Source organism: Rhinolophus sinicus, linkage group LG07 (genome assembly GCF_036562045.2).
Source record: "Rhinolophus sinicus isolate RSC01 linkage group LG07, ASM3656204v1, whole genome shotgun sequence".
Lineage (NCBI taxonomy): Eukaryota > Metazoa > Chordata > Mammalia > Chiroptera > Rhinolophidae > Rhinolophus > Rhinolophus sinicus.
The window spans coordinates 73,151,940-73,163,714 of NC_133757.1; the positions used below are offsets into that span (position 1 = coordinate 73,151,940).

At 41.7% G+C, this 11,775-nt stretch overlaps 1 pseudogene; it reads right to left on the reverse strand.

Moving 5' to 3' along the window:
* Positions 1 to 845: 845 nt before the first annotated feature.
* LOC141572851 (large ribosomal subunit protein uL4-like) lies at positions 846 to 2,563 on the reverse strand (annotated as a pseudogene).
* Between the last annotated feature and the right edge of the window lie 9,212 nt (positions 2,564 to 11,775).

Consider the following 11,775-nt stretch of genomic DNA (forward strand, 5'->3'; position numbering starts at 1 on the left):
TCTCCAAGTACTCACAACTTAGAAGGTGTTCAGATCCTGTCCTTTGGAGTTTCTGTGGAGGTTCATTACACAGGCATGATTGATTAACTCATTGGTTATTGGTGATTGAACTAAATCTGCAGCCCCTCTGGTTCTGAGACTTCAGTAGTAAGTCAGACACTTCTGTGGGTTCCTGGAAACGGCCGCTTATCAAATGAAGGAAGTTTTATCCCGGATTTTGCTTACTGACCATTTTTCTTGTGTTTATCTTTTTTTAAATGAAAAATTAGTGTTGAATAGACATATCTTATAATTGTAACATGAAGGGAACAAAAACAAATTGTGGAAGGATATAGACCATGTGGTGCCATTTGTTTAAAGCTTGCAGATGTGCAAAACAACCCAATATATTGTCTAAATGGATACATAGTGTTGACTGGCAAAAATAACTCTCCAGAAAATCCACCAAAAGAGCTGTTTATTCGGGAAAAGAAAAAGAAACAAAACCCACCACTGTCGCCCGGGAATGCACACCTCCAACCCAGGGCTCCAACTAGCTGCCCAAGTGAAAAATAACCCCGGTTCCAAGATGGCTATTCTATATATCTGCAAACCCCCCACCCCCCCCCCCGGTAGTTACCACAAAGTCCAACAGGAAGTCAGGACCAGAGAGACAACAAGGGGCCTAGCTGCACCCATAGTCCTCCCATTTCTATGGTTAAGCATTTTAAGAAGCCGGTTCATTTTTATCAATAGTTGCAGTATATTTTAATATGATAAATATCAAGTTTGGGAGGGCAGTTGACTTGGGGGATGAGGAGAGAAATAAAGTGATTCGACCTTTACGGAATAAAGAAGTTTTAAGGTTATGCCGCAGGCTGCCTTTCTTCTGTGGTGGGTTTCTTTCCTGCGGGCTTCTTCTCAGCTGCTGGCTTCCTGGTAGCTGCAGCCTTTTTCCCACCAAAGGCTTCTTCTGCTTCGTAACGCCAACAGCCTTCTTTCCTTTCTTCTGTACCACTGGCTTCTTGCCTGGAGCCCCCTTCTCATCTGACTTGGCTTCTAGCACTGCTGCTGCTTTATCCTCCTGGAGCTGGTGGTTCTTGGCCTGGTGAAGAATGGGTTCCGGTGCATGGTCTTTGCATGTGGGTTTAGCGTCAACCCAAACGATTCTCAGGTTTTTCAGTGGATTCTCTTCAGGACTCTGCAGTGACTCTTCTTGTGTGGTGCTCGGTGGGCTCTTTGGATCTCTGGGATTTTCAAGATTCCCCTAAGGTCTGTACTGAGTGTCTTGTGCATGGGAAGGTTGTAGTTACTCTTGAGGGAGGCAGCTTTACACCAACTGCCACACACATCATCTAAGCTGTGGAAAGCACTTTCAGCCCAAATGCAGAAATGGCACGCATGCCCAGCAGGAGCAAGTTTCAAAGTGTTCAGTTTGCTTACATTAAGCCGAGTAATTCCAGGGATGTTTCTGAAGGCTTTGCGGTTGTCCTCATTATAGATGACACAAGGTACCCTGTACTGGAAGCGACAATGTTTTCCCATTTTGCCCTTGAGAGCTCTCATTTCCTAAGATGCATAGACATTTTTATTTATTTATTTTAAATATTTATGGGGGAATATTGGGGAACAGTGCATTTCTCCAGGGCCCATCAGCTCCAAGCAGTTGTCCCTCAATCCAGCTGCGGAGGGTGCAGCTCACTGGCCCATGTGGGAATCCAACCAGCAACCCTGTTGTTCACAGACCGAGCTCCAACCAACTGAGCCACCCAGCGTCCCTGATTGATTTTTTTAAGGAGGGTGCAGCTCACAGTGGCCCATGCGGGGATCGAACCGGCAACCTTGGTGTTATCAGCACCATGCTCTAACTAACTGAACTAACTAGCCACCCCGGTATTGACCTTTTGATGTCATTCCAGTTTTTAAGCTTTTTAAGGAGCAAAACAGCCTCCTTGGTCTTCCTGCAGCCTTCAACTATACCTTCAACCACCAAAGGAAGTTCAGCAACTTCTTCAATACGATGACCTTTAGACATGACCAGCACTGGTTAAGGCCGAGGCGGCCAAGGCAGAGCAGATGGCATATCGCTTCTGTGCTGTGATCACTGCGGTGCCAATGGCGCCAGGTTGTGGTTGGTGCAAACATGAGGCCCCCATGACACACATTGCCAATGGCACCCCAGTCAGAACGCTGAGTCCCATCGCTTCGAACGCTGGGAATTCGAGCCACAGCTCTGCCAGGACCCCACGACTCAGCACTGGTTTGATGACCTGCTAATTCACTGACAGCACAGGGCTGCCTGTTGTTTTTGCGCAAGTTGGTGTGAACAAAGTTCACAATATCTGGCCGAATGGGAGCTTTGAACACAGCAGGAAAAGTGACATTTTTGCCAGATGATTCCCCCTTTTCGAATACACCGATATCAGTGAACGAGCACATGCCTGGCGGGGAGAGGAGACGCCACGCTCCCCTCAAGCCCGTGGCTCCCACAGGAAAAGGCAGGACTGATTTACTTTTAAGAGGACCTGACGAATGTGAAGATGTCAAACCTTGAGAAAGCTGCTTGGAAGATGTGGCTTTTCATGGGCTTTTTTTCTGCATCCCTGTTTGCATGCATAATTTTTTCCATAATAAAAACAGCGAATCCAAAATTAACAGCAACAACCAAAGTGTAATATTCCGTTTGCACTGAGCTGGGTTCCCTGATGGGTAGTGAGCCTCCTGTCTCTGGAGAAAATAGAAGTCACGAAGTGGCCTTGGCCTTGGGGCTGAGTCCTGTGACTTTTGCCTTCTTCCCATATTAGTCCAAACCCCTTGTTCCCACTCTTCAAGTCCTTGTATGATCTGGCCCTAGCTGACACCCCAGCCCCAGACTACTGCCTGCGAATTCCTCTCTGTTTTTCTGAAAAGTCCCATTCCCTCTCCCCTCCCACTGTTTACAGGTGCTAATACCATGTTTGGAACACTCTTTCATCCACCCATCTCCTCCAGAATAATACTACTTCTCCAGGCATCACCTCCTCCAGGAAGCCTTCCCAGATTTTCTGGGCTGAATTAGAAGTCTCCAAGAGTCCTCATAGTGCCCCATGCTTCCTAGACTCATCACATGGTTTTAACATCCCTGGTCACTTGTTCCCCACCATTCTGCGCTCCCACCACCCCAAAAGGGTCTCCCTTCATTTTTATGGGCCAGGGCGAGGTTAGAGGTCTGTGGCCAGCCTCATGCCTGGAACCACCCTTCTCCTTTCATTTCCCCTTTCCTTTCCCCTGAGGCAAATTCTAGGCACGGGACATGGTGCTGGCAGCCTTCTGGTGACTCCCTAAGCTGGACAGCTCCCCCCACCCCAAGGTAACTTGGGCTCTAGGGATGATGTCTGACAATTAAGTTTGCGAACTTGTTGCAACAATGTTCCTAATGTTTTTTGATATCAGAGGGATTATTCATTATGAATTGCTACCAACTGGACAAGTAGTTGACCAAGTTTACTATTTGGAAGTGCTGAAAAACTGCGTGAAAAAGTTAGACAACCTGAACTTTTCACCAACAATTCATGGCTCTCGCATCATGACAGTGCACCAGCTCACACAACACTGTCTGTGAGGACGTTTTTAGCCAGTAAACAAATAACTGGATTAGAACACCCTCCCTACTCACCTGCTCTGGCCCCAATGACTTCTTTCTTTACTCAAAGATAAAGGAAATATTGAAAGGAAGACATTTTGATGACATTCCGGAATCGAGGGTCATATGACGACAGTTCTGATGGCCATTCCAGAAAATAGTTCCAAAATTGCTTTGAAGGATGGACTAGGCACTGACTTAGGTGCATAACTTCCCAAGGGGAGTACTTCAAAGGTGACCATAGTGATATTCAGCAATGAGGTATGTAGCACTTTTTCTAGGATGTTTGCGAACTTAATTGTCATACCTCCTATATACCATCTCTTCTTTTTTTATCTATCGATGGACACTTGGGTGGCTTCCTGTTTTGGGCTACTGAGAGTAATGGTGCAATGAACATACAGGTACATATACCTTTTAGTGTCATAAAAGTTGTGTTTTGTATTTCTTCAGATAAATACCCAGAAGTGGGATTGATGGGTCATATTGTAATTCCATTCTTAATTTGTTTGAAGAATCTGCATACTGTTTTTTATAGTGGCTGCACCAATTTGCAATCCCACCAACAGTGCATGAGAATTTCCTTTTCTCCACAGCCTCTCCAACACTTGTTGCTTGTTGATTTATTGATGACAGTCATTCTGACAGATGTGAAGTGATAGATCATTGTGGTTTTAATTTGCATTTTCTGATGATTAGTGACATTGAGCATTTTTTCATATGTCTGTTGGCCATCTGTATGTCCTCTTTGAAGAAATGTCTATTCAGGTCCTTTGCCCATTTTTTAATCAGATTGTTTGATTTTGTGTGTGTGTGTTAAGTTGTACGAATTCTTGGTACATTTTCGATATTAACACCTTATTAAATGTTTCATTGGTGAATACCTTCTCCCATTTGGTAGACTGTCTTTTCGTTTTGTTCATGGTTTCCCTCTCTGGACAAAACTCTTTGGTTTGATGAAATCCTATTTGTTTATTTTTTCTTTTGTTTCCCTTGCCATAGTAGACATATCCAACAATTTTTTACTAAGGGTGATGTCAAACAATTTACGGCCTATGTTTTCTTCTAGGACTTTTATGGTTTGGGGTCTCATATTTAAGTTTTTAATCCATTTTGAGGTTTTTTTTGTATATGGTGTAAGAAAGTGATAGTTTCATTCTTTTGCATGCATCTGTCCAGTTTTCCAAACACCGCTTGTTAAAGAGACTGTCTTTATCCCATTGTTTATTCCTGTTTCCTTTGTCACAGATTAATTGACTGTATAGGAGTGGGTCTATTTCTAGGTTCTCTACTCTGTCCATTGGCCTACATGTCTGTTTTTTATGCCAGTACCATGCTGTTTTGATTACTATAGCTTTGTAGTATAGTTTGATATCAGCTAGCATGATACCTCCAACGTTGTTCATCTTTCTCAAGGTTGCTTTGGCTATTCAGGGTCGTTTGTGGTTCCATATACATTTTACAATGATTTATTCTAGCTCAGTGAAAACTGCCTTTGGTATTTTGATTGGGATTGCGTTGAATCTGTAGATTGCTTTGTGCATTATGGACATTTTAATGATGTTAATTCTTCCTACCCATGAGGACAGTACATCCTTTCATTTATTTGTATCTTCTTTGATGTCTTGTAGTTTTCCAGGTACAGGTCTTTTGCCTCCTTGGTTAAATATATTTCTGTGTATTTTATTTTTTATGCAATTGTATGTAAATGGATTTTTTTTTCATTTCTCTTTCAGATAGTTTGTTATTGCTGTATAAAAATACATCCAATTTCCTAATATTAATTTTGTATCCTGCTGCCTTAGTGAATTCATTTATCAGTTCTAATAGCTTTTTGGCGAAATCTTTGGGGTTCTCTCTGTATATTATCATGTCATCTGCCAATAATAATAGTTTTAGTTCTTCCTTTCCAATGTGGATAACTTTTATTTCTTTTTCTTGTTTGATTGCTGTGGCTAGGACTTCCAATACTATGTTGAATTAAAGTGGTAAATGTGGGGGCCGGCCCGTTGGCTCAGGCGGTTAGATCTCCATGCTCCTAACTCCGAAGGCTGCCAGTTCGATTCCCACATGAGTCAGTGGGCTCTCAACCACAAGGTTGCCAGTTCAACTGCTCGAGTCCCACAAGGGATGGTGGGCAGCGCCCCGTGCAACTAAAATTGAACATGGCACCTTGAGCTGACCTGCCGCTCAGTTCCCAAATGGCTCAGTTGGTTGGAGCGCGTCCTCTCAACCACAAGGTTGCCGGTTCGACTCCCGCAAGGGATGGTGGGCTGTGCCCGATGCAACTAGAAATGGCAACTGGACCTGGAGCTGAGCTGCGCCCTCCACAACTAAGACTGAAAGAACAAAAACTTGAAGCTGAACGGCACCCTCCACAACTAAGATTGAAAGGATAACAACTTGACTTGGAAAAGTGGCCTGGAGGTACACAGTGTTCCCCAATAAAGTCCTGTAAAAATAAAAAAGTGGTAATTGTGGACATGTTGGTCTTGCTCCTGATCTTAAGGAAAACGTCTTTAGCTTTTCACCATTGAGTATGATGTTAGCTGTGGCTTTGTCATATATGACCTTTATAATGTTGAGGTATTTTCTCTATTTCCACTTTGCTGAGTGGTTTTCGCGTTTTTATTTTATTTTTATCATAAATGGATGCTGGATTTTATCAAATACTTTTTCTGCATCTATTGTTATAATCAGATTTTTATCCGTCATTTCATTTATGTGGTGTATCATGTTGATTGATTTGCAGACACTGATCCAAACTTGCACCCCAGGAATAAATCCCACTTGATCATGATGTATGATATTTTAATGTAATGTAATGTTGAATTTGGTTTGCTGATATTATGTTGAGGATATTTTGCATCTGTGTTCATCAGAGATATTGGCCTATAGTTTTTCTACGTTCCTTCCTTCTTTGCTTCCTTCCTTCCTTCCTACCTTTGTAACGTCCTTGCCTGGTTTGGAATTAGGGTAATATTAGACTGGTAAAATTACCTTGGGAGCCTTCTCTTCCCTTCATTTTTTTTTTTAGAATAGTTTGAGAAGAATAGGTGTTAATTCTTTTTTGAATGTTTGATGAAATTCACCTGTGAAACCAAAGTCCAGGACTTTTGTTTGTTGGGATTTTTTGAACATTGATTTGATTTCATTAGTAGCTATTGGTCTGTTCAAACTGTCTGTTTCTTCTTCTTCTTCTTCTTCTTCTTCTTCTTCTTCTTCTTCTTCTTCATATTTTATTGGGGAAGGGGAACAGGACTTTATTGGGGAACAGTGTGTACTTCCAGGCCATTTTTCCAAGTCAAGTTGTTTGCCTTTCAATCTTAGTTGAGGAGGGCGCAGCTCAGCTCCAGGTCCAGTTGCCATTTCTAGTTTCAGGGGGCAGAGCCCACCATCTGTTGCAGGACTCAAGGAATTGAACTGGCAACCTTGTTGTTGAGAGCCCACTGGCCCATGTGAGAATCAAACCGGCAGCGTTCGGAGTTAGGAGCATGGAGCTGTAACCACCTGAACCACTGGGCCGGCCTTCCTTCTCCCTCTCCTTCTCCCTCTCCTTCAAGATTTTATTGGGGAAGGAGAACAGGACTTTATTGGGGAACAGTGATTTTATTGGGGCAGGGGAACAGGACTTTATTGGGGAACAGTGTGTACTTCCAGGATTTTTTCCAAGTCAGCCTGTTGTCCTTTCAATCTTAGTTGTGGAGGGCACAGCTCAGCTCTAGGTTCAGTTGCCGTTGTTAGTTGCAGGCGGCTCAGCTCACCATCCCTTGTGGGAATCCAGGAGTCGAACTGGCAACCTCGTGGTTGAGAGCCTGTGCTCCAACCAACTGAGCCATCTGGCCACCCAGGAGCTCAGCGGCAGCTCATTGACTTCATTCTAGTTGCTGAGGGCGCAGCTCGCTGGCCCATGTGGGAATCGAACTGGCAGTCCCATTGCCCAGAGCTCGCGCTCGAACCAACTGAGCCACCCGACCACCCTGTCTGTTTCTTCTTGATTCAGTCTTGGAAGACTGTATGTTTTTAGGAATGTATCCATTTCATCCAGATTCTCTAATTTGTTGGCATAGAATTGTTTGTAGTATTTTCTTGTAATACTTTGTATTTTTGTGGTGGCAATTGTCACTTCTCTTTCATTTCTGATTTTAGTTATTTGGATCCTCTGTTTTGTTTCTTCATGAGTCTGGTTAAAGATTTATCCATTAAAAAAAATCTTTTCTAACAACCAGCTCTTGGATTCGTTGATCTTTTAGACTCTATGTCATTTATGAGGTAGGACAATTAAGTTTGCAAACTCACCCTAGAAAAGTACTATATACCTCATTGCTGAATATCACTATGGTCACCTTCAAAGTACTTCCCTTGGGAAGCTATGCACCGATGCCAGCGCCTAGTGCACCCTTCAAAGCAATTTTGGAACTCTTTTCTGGAATGGCCATCAGAGCTGTCGTTGTATTACCCTTGATGTCTTGAATGTCATCAAAATGTCTTCCTCTAAATATTTCCTTTATCTTTGGGTAAAGGAAGGAGTCATTGGGGGCCAGAGCAGGTCAGTAGGGAGGGTGTTCCAATTGAGTTGTTTATTTACTCCCTCACAGACAGTGCCGTGTGAGCTGGTGCATTGTTGTGATGCAAGAGCCATGAATTGTTGATGAAATTTCAGGTCGTCTCACTTTTTATGCAGCCTTTTCTGCTCTTCCAAATAGTACAGTTGGTTAACTGTTTGCATAGTCAGTAGAAATTCATAATGAATAATCCCTCTGATATAAAAAATGGTTAGCAACATCATTGCAACTAGTTCGCGAACTTAATTGTTTGACATATTTCTGCTCTGATCTTTGTATTTCCTTCCTTCTACTCACTTTGGGTTTTGTTTCTTCTTCTTTTTCTAGTTCTTTTAGGTGTAAGGTTAGATTCTTTATTTGAGATTTTTCTTGTTTCTTGAGGTAGGCCTGTATTTCTATGAACTTCCTTCTTAGAAATGCTTTGGCTGTGTCCCATAGAGTTTGTTTATTGTATTTTTATTTTCATTCATCTCAAGATGTCTTTTGATTCCTTCTTTGATCATATTGTTCAACCCCTTCAATGTTTAGTAGCATGTGATTTAGCCTGTAAATGTTTGTGTGGTTTTCAATTTTCTTCTAGCAATTTATTTCTAGTTTCATACCATTGTGTTCAGAGAAGATGCTTGATATGATCTTAATCTTCGTAAATTTGTGGAGGCATGTTTTACGCCTAATCTGTGGTCTATCCTGGAAAATGTTGCATGTGCACTTGAAAGGAATGTATGTTTTTCTTCTTTGGGGTGAAATATTCTCAAAATATCAATTTAAATACATCAGGTTTAAGGTGTCATTTAAGGTCGCTGTGTCCTTGATTTTCTATCTGGATGATCTATCTATTAATGTCAACGGGGTGTTAAAGTCCCTTCCATACTGCATTAATGTCGATCTCTCTCTTGCTGTCTGTCAAAATTTGCTTTATGTGTTTAGGTACCTCTATGTCGGGTGTGTAATTGTTTACAATGGTAATATCCTCTTGTTGGATTGACCCCTTTATCATTATGAAATGTCTTTGACTTTTGTAATAGCCTTTGTTTTAAAGTCTATTTTGTCTGCTTTAAGTATTGACACCTCAGATTTTTTCATTTTCATTTGCACAAAACATCTTTTTCCATCCCTTTACTTTCAGTCTCCGTGCGTCTTTTGACCTCAAGTGTGTCTCTTGTAGACATCATATTTCTGGGTCTTGTTTTCTTATCCACTCAGCCACCTTATGTTTTTTAATTAGAGAATTTAATCCATTTACATTTAAGTAATTGTTGATAGATATGTAGTTATTGCCATTTTATTATTCATATTTTTTATCTTTAGACTTTTTTCTTCTTAAGAAGTCCGTTTACATGTCTTGTAATAGTGATTTAGTGGTGATGAACTCCTTTAGCGTTTTCTTGTCTGAGAAGCTCTTTATCTGTCCTTCGATTTTAAATGATAGCCTTTTGGGGTACAGTAATCTTCATTGCTGGTCCTTGCTTTTCATTGTTTAAAGATTTCCTGCCAATCCCCTCTGGCCTGCAAAGTGCCCGTTAAGAAATCAGCTGAGGATCTTATGGGAACTCCCTTGTAGGTAACTAATTGCTCTTCTCTGACTACTTTTTTTTAAATTTAAAGTTTATCGGGGTGACAATTGTTAGTAAAGTTACATAGATTTCAGGTGTACAATTCTGTATTACATCATCTATAAATTCCATTGTGTGTTAACCACCCAGAGTCAGTTTTCCTTCCATCACCATATATTTGATCCCCTTTACCCTCATCTACCACCCCCCTCCCCCCTTATCCTCCGGTAACCACTAAACTATTGTCTGACTACTCTTAAGATTCTCTTTTTGTCTTTGACATTTGTCATTTTAATTATGATGTGCTTTAGTATGGGCCTGCTTGGGTTCATCTTGTTTGGGACTCTCTGAGTTTCCTGGGCTTGTGTATGTGTTTCTCTTCCAGGTTAGAGAAGTTTTCAGTCATTATTTCTTTAAACATGTTTCAATTCATTGCTCTCTCTTTTCTCCTTCTATGATCTGAATGTTTGTACAGAGGTCCCTTAAACTATCCTAATTTTCTAAAATTATTTTTTTCTGTTTGCTGTTGTGATTGGGTGTTTTCACTTTCTTGTCTTGCAAATTGCTGATTTGTTCCTCTGCTTCATCTAATGTACTTTTGGTTCCATCTAATATATTCTTCATTTCAGTTATAGTATTCTTAATTTCTGACTGGTTCTTTTAAATGTTTTCTATCCTTATTTTTATGCTTTCTATCTCTTTGTTAAAGTTCTCACTGAGTTCATCTATTCTTCCCCTAAGTTCATTGAGCATCTTTATAACCAGTGTTTTGAACTTTGTATCAGGCAGCTTGCTTGTCTCCATTTTATTTATTTATTTATTTGTTTGTTTGTTTGTTTGTTTTCTGGAAGGTTGTCCTTTTCTTTCATTTGGGACATGTTTCTCTGTCTCCTCATTTTGGTGGCCTCACTGTGTTGTTTCTATGTGGTAGGTAGATCTGCTAGGTCTCCCAGTCTTGGCAGATTGGCTAATGTAGTAGGTGTCCTATGGGCCTCCGTAGCACCATCTCCTCGGTCACTTGAATTGGGTGCTCCAAGGGTGTCCCTTGTGTGGGTTGTGTGTGCACTCCTATTGTAGTTGAACTTTGATTGCTGTTGCAATGTCTGTGGGAGTGATGGATGCACAGGCTGACTCATAGAGAAGACTACAGCAGATGAAATATTGTGCATGGATTGACCCTACAGAGCAGGACTTGCTGTAGTGGAGCTCTGGTTCCTGCCAAGTTCACCCTTTAGGTGTGTCATTTGTGGAGCTGGTTGGGTGGTAATCTGATGTGTTCTGAAGCCAGCCACAGGGTGTGTTGGTTCTGGGGCCTCTTGGGAGGGGCTCTGGTGCAGGCCAAGGTTAGTCACTGTCTGTCCCTAACCTGGGTCACCTGGTAGGAGCTACAAAATGATCTGTAAATGCAGGCCACCTGTGCTGGGCTTGGAGCCACCTGGAAGAGGCTCATCTGCAAACCAAGCCTGGCTGCCACTAGTGCCAGTCTTGGAGCCACTTAGCAAGTTTTATGGGGCATGCCAAGGCCAGCTGCTGCTTGTTTGGGGTTTGTGAACATTTGACAGATCTTAGGAAAGTTTGAAGCATGAGCTGAAACAGGCCATTTGTGCGGAACAGCTGATGCAGAGGTTCAGGCATGAGATTTGGGTAGGGTGGGGTCTCAGGGAATCACCAGGGCAGAACAAATGGCGTTAATGGGTTATATAACTCAACATAATAATTATTTATTTTGTTCTATCTTTGGCCATTAACAACTTCTTCAGGTTGACTATTATGTCATTTTAACATGCTCCAGATTCATTTTGTATTTTCCTTGACCAGCTCTGTAATCAACCATTTCTCCAATGAACTCTGGTTTCTTTTAGTAAAAAAGTAATACTTAGAAACCAAAGTCGGTAGGCTAGTTATTGTATTGTTTCACCATTTTAATATGTATGATTCAATGGTGTTAAGCACATTCACAATGTAGCACAACCGTCCCCACCATCCATCTCCAGAACTTTCTCATCTCCCCAAACTGACACTCAGTCCCCATTAAACACTCACTCTCCATCCCCCT